The 8,024-nt window shown below is 38.3% G+C and overlaps 1 long non-coding RNA gene across 2 annotated transcripts in view; it reads left to right on the forward strand.

Annotated features, from left to right (window-relative positions):
• Positions 1-8,024, forward strand: part of LOC135057593 (uncharacterized) — a 176,519-nt gene that overhangs the window by 36,022 nt on the left and 132,473 nt on the right. For both annotated transcript variants that reach the window (XR_010244225.1, XR_010244226.1), the window contains exon 2: positions 4,832-4,912. This is a non-coding gene — a long non-coding RNA (uncharacterized LOC135057593). The remainder of the gene's footprint in view (positions 1-4,831; positions 4,913-8,024) is intronic.

Consider the following 8,024-nt stretch of genomic DNA (forward strand, 5'->3'; position numbering starts at 1 on the left):
AGATGGGCCAGGTGTTTGTGTCGGCCACTTGGGTCGCTTAGCTTAGTCACACAGCTACCTCATTGCGCCTCTTTTTTTCTTTGCATCATGTGCTGTTTGGGGACAATTTTTTTGAAGTGCCATCCTGCCTGACACTGCAGTGCCACTCCTAGATGGGCCAGGTGTTTGTGTCGGCCACTTGTGTCGCTTAGCTTAGCCATCCAGCGACCTCGGTGCAAATTTTAGGACTAAAAATAATATTGTGAGGTGTTCAGAATAGACTGGAAATGAGTGGAAATTATGTTTATTGAGGTTAATAATACTATGGGATCAAAATGACCCCCAAATTCTATGATTTAAGCTGTTTTTTAGGGTTTTTTGAAAAAAACACCCGAATCCAAAACACACCCGAATCAGACAAAAAAATTTTGGTGAGGTTTTGCCAAAACGCGTCCGAATCCAAAACACGGCCGCGGAACCAAACCCAAAACCAAAACACAAAACCCGAAAAATTTCCGCTGCACATCACTACTGCACACATTGTATCACTAACAGGGAGCTCCACCACTCAGCCAATGAGCAAGTAGCATACACACTAGGATCTTCTTATATTTAGAGGCACCTTACCTGACTAGAACACACTTATACCATATATAAACCTGTGCGGTCAGTGCACCTCCCTTTTTCCACATTCAGCACAGTAAGTCAGGTGCTCTAATCTTTCCACAATATAAACAACACAGGCCCTTTTATATAAAAATAGTCCTATTACTTGATGTATTCAAACATACATACAGTACATAAAAATAATACACACAAATAAATATATATATATATATATATATATATATAAACAATCACATAGGCATATATGCCTATGTGATTGATTTGGTTTTTTTTATGTATATTTTTGTGGTATTATTTTTATACAGTATATGTATGTTTGAATACATCAAGTAATAGGAATATTGATATATAACAAGACCTGTGTTGTTTATATTGTGGAAAGATTAGAGCACCTGACTATAATTGGGAGTATTTAAGTGCAGTGGAATATTTTCTATTTGTTTGTTCCTCTAGCAGAAGTTGGCTAACTCCTTCCACTAGCTGCTAAAATATAAATAGATATTTATTAATTCAGAATTAAGACCAACGCCAAGGTTTTTTGGTTAGTTATTGTCTTCACCAGCCTTAATTAATATGTTTGAAAAATGACAGGAGCTTATTGGTTAGTGATTTTTCTTTCTCTGTGCTTTGATACTGTACATAACCCCCCTTAGTTATAACTGTAAGCAAACTGTACACAACTAATTTGCATCATCTCTAAAATGGATAATATTCCAGCATACTTAACTGCATTTCAGACATACAGTACATATTTATTACATTTGCATATCTAGCTAGAAATGCCTTTTAAAATGTGCTGGTGGGTGGGTGGGTGGGTGGGTGTGGGGGGAGGCTGGGGTCAGGCCAGTACTGTTTAACTATAGTGTCCCTATTTTATAAAGCAGCAAGAAGAGCAAATCCTGAAAGCACACCATGTATGCCAAAAAGCTGGAGCTTAGAAGTCTTCTGAGTTCAGTGGAACTCTATTCAACATCAGTCAAAAGGATAAGAAGTGAATCAACTGTCGTCATACTGCATGAGAAAGTGTTTAAAAGCATTTAATTATTCCCATAATTAGATAAGCAAAGAGAAAATTATGCAGCTAAAACAACATAATCATTTAAAATAGAACTAGATTTAACTTTTTAATTCTTGCTGCTACATATGTGCACTTGTGTTATTAGTAAGCTGTCTGCATATTGGCACTCAAGTAATGGCCAACATAATTCTCAATAACAGACATAGATTAACAAGTAACAGAATTGTATTAACATTACTTCAATCTGATTAATCATTGGTCTGGTTTCAAATTGGACACAACAAGGAAAATCATTGGATTTATTATTATTATTATTATTATTAATAATAATAATAATAATAATAATAATATTATTACCATCTCTTTAGAGATCATTTACACCAGTCCCTGCTTCAGTGGAGCTTGTAGTCTAAATTCCCTATCACACAGACAGACACAGTAGGGATAACTTTGCCAGTAGCCACTGAATCTACCAGAATGTTTTAAGTCTTTGTGAAGGAACCCATGCAAACACTAGGAGAACTGCAAACACAAAGGTCCCTGGTGGGACCTCACCCATGAAATCAGCTTTATGAGGCAACAAATTTAACCACTGTGGCCAGAGGTGCTGAGGGGGGGGGTATTATTTACCTGGGCCCAGGCCTGATGGAGGGGACCAGCAAGTGCCCAAGTCCCCACATCCCCTTGCTTGTCAACAGCAGCTGCAGCTTTTCTCCTCGGCCCAGCATGAGCTGCTGTGTGCTGGACTGCACTGTGGCCAGAAAGGCGCTTGAAATATTATTTTTTCTATTTTGTTTTTCTAAGGCTGCAGGGCCACGCCTCATGTGGTTAGGCCATGCCCATGAGAAGTATCTGGGCCAGCCAGGCTCTCTACTCCCCTGACTGTGGTACATTGCTATAGATATAGCTTAAAAATACACTAGTTCCGCTTTCAGACATGTGACCCGGAAATTTGACGAGTCTAGCAAGCCGTCAAATTCCTGATTCTCAGATTTATGACAGTGGTCATGACTTAGGGGTCTATTTCCTAAGCTGTGGATGGAGAAAAAGTGGATGGAGATAAAGTGACAGCCAATGAGCTTCTAACGATCATTTTTCAAACCCAGCCTGTGATATGGCAGTAGGATGCTGATTGGCTGGTACTTTATCTCTGTCTACTTTATCTCCATCTGAGGCTTAGTAAATAGACCCCAGAGTCCCATGTTGTTTCCTTTCACACATGCAGAAATCCCGGGTTGAGATGCATTCATGCAGGGTTGGACTGGCCCACAGGGGTAGAGGGGAAACCATCGATGGGCCCCACTGTCTGGGGGCTCTTCCCCTCCACTATGGATCAGGTTCCAGACTGTGCACTTGAATTGTACATTATACTTGTTATCTTATACTGCACATGACTATGATGTATTACTCTGGTACATTATCAAGCATGTATTAGCAGTAATTACTATATATATTTATCAAGGGACGCAGACCATGTACTCTCTAATAGTTAGGCAAACCAATGTGGTGGCTGGCCACACCCCTTCAGGAGACTGGCTGCACCTCTAAACATGGGCCCCTACCGCTGCATCCCCCGGTGGGCCCTTTATGCCTCAGTCCGACACTGCATTCACGTGCAAAAAGACAGCATATAAATGTATATGTGAAAGGGTATAGGTGGGCTATTTCCTACAATTGTTAAATAGTGCAAATTGGCAAAAAAATCTTTATTCCAATTAGCAACTTATTTGTATGTTGCATCTTTGCGCAGTGTTTAGAAGTATCCCAGAGTTAAAGCCAACCCTACCTGATTTGCATTCATATATTGCAAAGATCAATTGACAATGAATATACCTAAGCCATCTAGGATACAAGTTTATGAATGCTGTTGTATAAAGCATTGTGCATGCAAAATTTTCCCTTCAAAGAGAATCATAAAAAAAGGGCTTAATTTGAATGCATGAACCAGGCTTTCCATCAATAAGCTATCATGCTAGACATCCACCTGAAAGCTGACAGGTTCATTACTTATCTGAGGTTACATTTCCCGAGCATGCTTCCTGGGTCTCATTTTCCTGATTATCTTTTATTGCACAAGTCAAGTAAGTCATTATTTACACCAGGTTGGCCAACTGGGCATATCAACCTGGAGACAATAATTGTAGTTCTGCACTTTAAACTGGGCTACAAACGATTAATAAACACCACTGGGGTGGATGTTGGAAATCTGTCATGCAAATGCCTATAACACCCACAGATGACACATATATTTTATGAGCCTGTAAGCTAAAATGATTGAACTCCAGTCACACATCTGTATCATTCCGGCATGCCAGCTCCATTGATTCTTTGTGATACAGATTGAGAACACAGTGACAAGAGGATTTTCATTGCCTTTTAAGAAAAATGAAGCCGAAGTACTAGTTTTATATTTATTTATTCTCTACACAGAAAACATCCAAGCTAAATTTATACTGGTAACATAAATATTTTACTGGCATTCCTGTTAAATTAAATGTATTAGTGACAAAATACAGTCCCTGCTAATGACCTATTAACAAAATAAAGGTAAGAGAAAAAAATATATGTAATTTGTACACTCCTAAAGCTATTTTCTTTTTTTGTTTGTTTGATTTATTTGTTTGTTCACACAATTATGATTCATCATATGTAAAATGTGTGAGAATTGTATATTAGATTCCTTACTTTACAAATTACAACAAAATTATAATGATGCAAATGTAAAAATCAACGGAAGTATTTATGAAGTTCATAAATCTGATTTCTGTCTTTTTTTATGGGTGACGTGTATGATATACTCGAAGAAATACATTTTGTGTAGGATTCCTTTATATAATTTCACTGGGACATGGTATATGTACATCCACAAGTTGATGAAAAGATGCACTAACAATCATGTTTATTCCAGCCATTATGGGGTCTATTCATGAAGCAGTGAAAAGTGTGGAGAAGTGAGTCAGTGGAGAAGTTGCCCATGTATGTATAATTTTTTAAAATTCACTTTAGAAATTTTACCTCAACACTGATTGGTTGCCATGGGCAACTTCTCCACTGACTCACTTCTCCACTCTTTTCACCGCTTCATAAATAGACCATTTCAGAACGTCTATAAACATAACAACCTTAGAGATAAATAAACTTGGTAAACAACATTCCACATAATAAGTTTGAAAAGAAAATATTTTCTTATCATGTTTCTGTCTACAGAGAGCTTTTTCATGGAGAATGAACAATACATTACAACATCGATGCCAAAAGATAATCACAATGAAGCTGAAGCACAATAAGGTAATATTTGAACTCAAGGAGCAACAGTGTTGATGTATGTTTAATGAGGAATGAAGTTCCTACATTTGTGTGAGGAAAGTTTGCGAAATAGTAGGCATTATGCTCAATGTGTGGTGCAGCATTATAATAGTTTTCCTCATCAGCTGTTATGTGAATAGGAAAGAGGCAATGCTAAAAATTGGATACATATAGGGTAGTCCAGCAGTATAAGGCAATGTAAGGTAGTACCTCTGTCTCACATAGTATACATGGTCAAATAGATACTGATGTGGTGCAGCCCAGTGTGTGCAGGATATAAACTATTGCAGCTCGCACAAATACCCTTTTCACATCGCCAAAATACCCCAGGTTATTGCCAGGTCTACCCAGGTCGATGTGTAGTGTGAAAGCACCAAAGTGCATAACCCGGGTCGAGAAACCCAGCATTTCAACCCAGGTTAAAAGAAGGGTCAAACACGGGTTGGACCCAGGTCATTGTGCAGTGTGAAAGCTTTTGACCAGGTATATTCAACCTGGGTCTCAGAAAAAGGTGCTGATTGGCTGTTTGTGTCTGTTCAGAGCATTTCCCAGCCCCTCCTTTTATTTCCATTGAAACCTCATCAATGTGAGCCAGAAAAGTCCATTTTAAATCACATCACAGTGTTTGACATGGGTGACTCGGGTTCAGTGTGAAAGGCACCAACCCGGGAATATATAGCAATTTTTGAACAATGATTGCGCAATCAGTGATGTAGCTTCTGTGAAAACAGACTCTTCACTAGTCTTATACAGATACAATAAAACAAATAGATCCATAGTTTGCGCAAACACATTACACATATGCTTACATTAAAAAAAGCTTTGCTGATGTCCAGTTTTGTTTCAAATAGGACATGTTCCCTTTTAAACTTTGTGCTGTTCAGTACATGTATGGTGAGTAGCAATCGCATACTTCACCTTTCAAGCTCATAAATAGAAAGAATGGAACATAGTGCAATATAGCCAAATGAAAAGGGACACCAATTTTTTTTTATTCCAAAGCCCTCACAATGTATACAAAAATAAAAACACTAAAGTGGGTGGGGCAGCATCACAATGTTCCACAGACAGTTTTAGTTAATCTCCTAGATGTGATAAAGGGAATGGTGATCCAGAGCTATGGAATAACCTGGGTCGAAACTGCAATGTGAAAGGGTCTGAGCCTGCTCGGATCCAGGTCATACCCGGGTTCAAAAGCTGGGTCTGACCTGGGTTTGTGACCTGAAAGTGGTATTAGAGGATTCTGTGAACTTAAATAATAGAATTGAATTTCTTGCATTGACATTGCTTTCTATACAGACCTTGCTGATAATCATGTTGAATAAATTAATACTGATGCATCCCAGAATATTTTATTTTATGGAGAAAAGATTCAAGTATACATGTGATTTATCTTTATTATCAAATAAATAAGATCTGTATGTGCTGAAACACTCTTCACTGTCTATTTAATTACCGTAGTACAGCTTTTGGCGAATTCACATGATATGTCTTCAGATGCTGATTTCTGCTCCCAGTCTATGAAGGTGCAAGCCAAAATCAGCTACATTAATATAATGGACTAATAAGCACACAGCATGAACTGGTAGTAGCAGCACATGACTAATTGAATTGGCTCCATTTGTGTGAAGCCCAGAGGTACCCAAACATGGTTCTCAAGTCCCCCAAAATGATTTAACCATCTGTGCTGAGCCATGGGTATACCTAAAACCTGCACCATTAGGGTGTCTTAAGGATCACACTTGGGACCCTCTGATGTAGCCTTTTTCTAAAGTAAGGTTGAGTATTGTATTGTTCTCCTAGTGGCAACTATAAGAACTATTAAAGTAAATCATGGTATAAGGTTCCAGTTTAATCTCATCTCAAATGTATAGTAAACAACAGTGATATCAGCAGCCTGGTCCTGGAATAAAAAGACAACTATGTTTCTCAGGCGCTGACAATACACGCTCCCACAGCTGTGTAGAGTTAGGGCTGCAGCTTCATTCACAGAGGTCACTGCACCTCTTATTTATACCAAGAAGAAAATAAAAAATGAAGCGCTGCCCAACTCAACTCCTTAGTTTTATAACATTTATTACATACAACATTAAGTATACCACTCGGCCGTTGATTATTTTAAAAATACAAATATAAATTAAAACTGTCAATTGCAGTAGAACTTTGTTAGTATTGCGCTAAGAGTCAGTTTAGTACTAAACATAGTTATTCCAGCATAAAGCGCATCGGTAATGGATTAATATTTGTTAGTTTGTGTCCATTCATCCAACATGATCATGTTATATTGTATCCATTATGACTTATATTGATGTAAGTATATTTGTTTTGCAAACTCACAGCTAATGTTCATAGAACACAAAGTCCATATGCAGATTATACTTGCATGGCCACGTGTATATGAGGTGATCCACTCCACGGAGTGTAGCAATCCGGTATATGGCTATTAGTGTACTCAGGTGATGTCTCACCCCTTTCATAAGCCTCCAGTTCTCACGCTATCTAGGCAGTGGTTGCTGTTTGTGTCACCAACCACGGGTAGCACTCCTCATCCTTTGTGTATTGTATTGTTCTCCTAGTGGCAACTATAAGAACTTTTAAAGTAAATCATGGTATAAGGCATACTTGCCTACCTGACCCTCTCCATGAGGGAGAAAATGCTCTGTTCCTGGACTTTCCTGGTAATGTATAATTGCCATCACCTGTGGTGAAACACCTTTCTTATTAATTAACTAGTTCACCACAGGTGATGGCAATCATACATTACCAGGAAAGTCCAGGAACAGAGCATTTTCTTCCTCATGGACAGGGTCAAGTAGGCAAGTATGGTATAAGGTTCCAATTTCAATCTCATCTCCAATGTATATTAAACAACAGTGATATCAGCAGACTGGTCCTGGAATAATGTCAAAAAACTAACTGGTTTCTTGCACCCCTATTTTCCATATGTAAGTCAAATGTGAAGAAATTCCCCAGGTGTTCATTAACTGATATGCTTGGGTGTGGTTCCTGTCTCTTTAAAAGAGTGAGACAGGGCCTAAACCCATGATAGAAGCATACTGTGCATTTAAAATCCAAAAGATGCCTGAGAGCAATG

This window comes from Pseudophryne corroboree, chromosome 3 (assembly GCF_028390025.1).
Source record: "Pseudophryne corroboree isolate aPseCor3 chromosome 3, aPseCor3.hap2, whole genome shotgun sequence".
NCBI classification, from domain to species: domain Eukaryota; kingdom Metazoa; phylum Chordata; class Amphibia; order Anura; family Myobatrachidae; genus Pseudophryne; species Pseudophryne corroboree.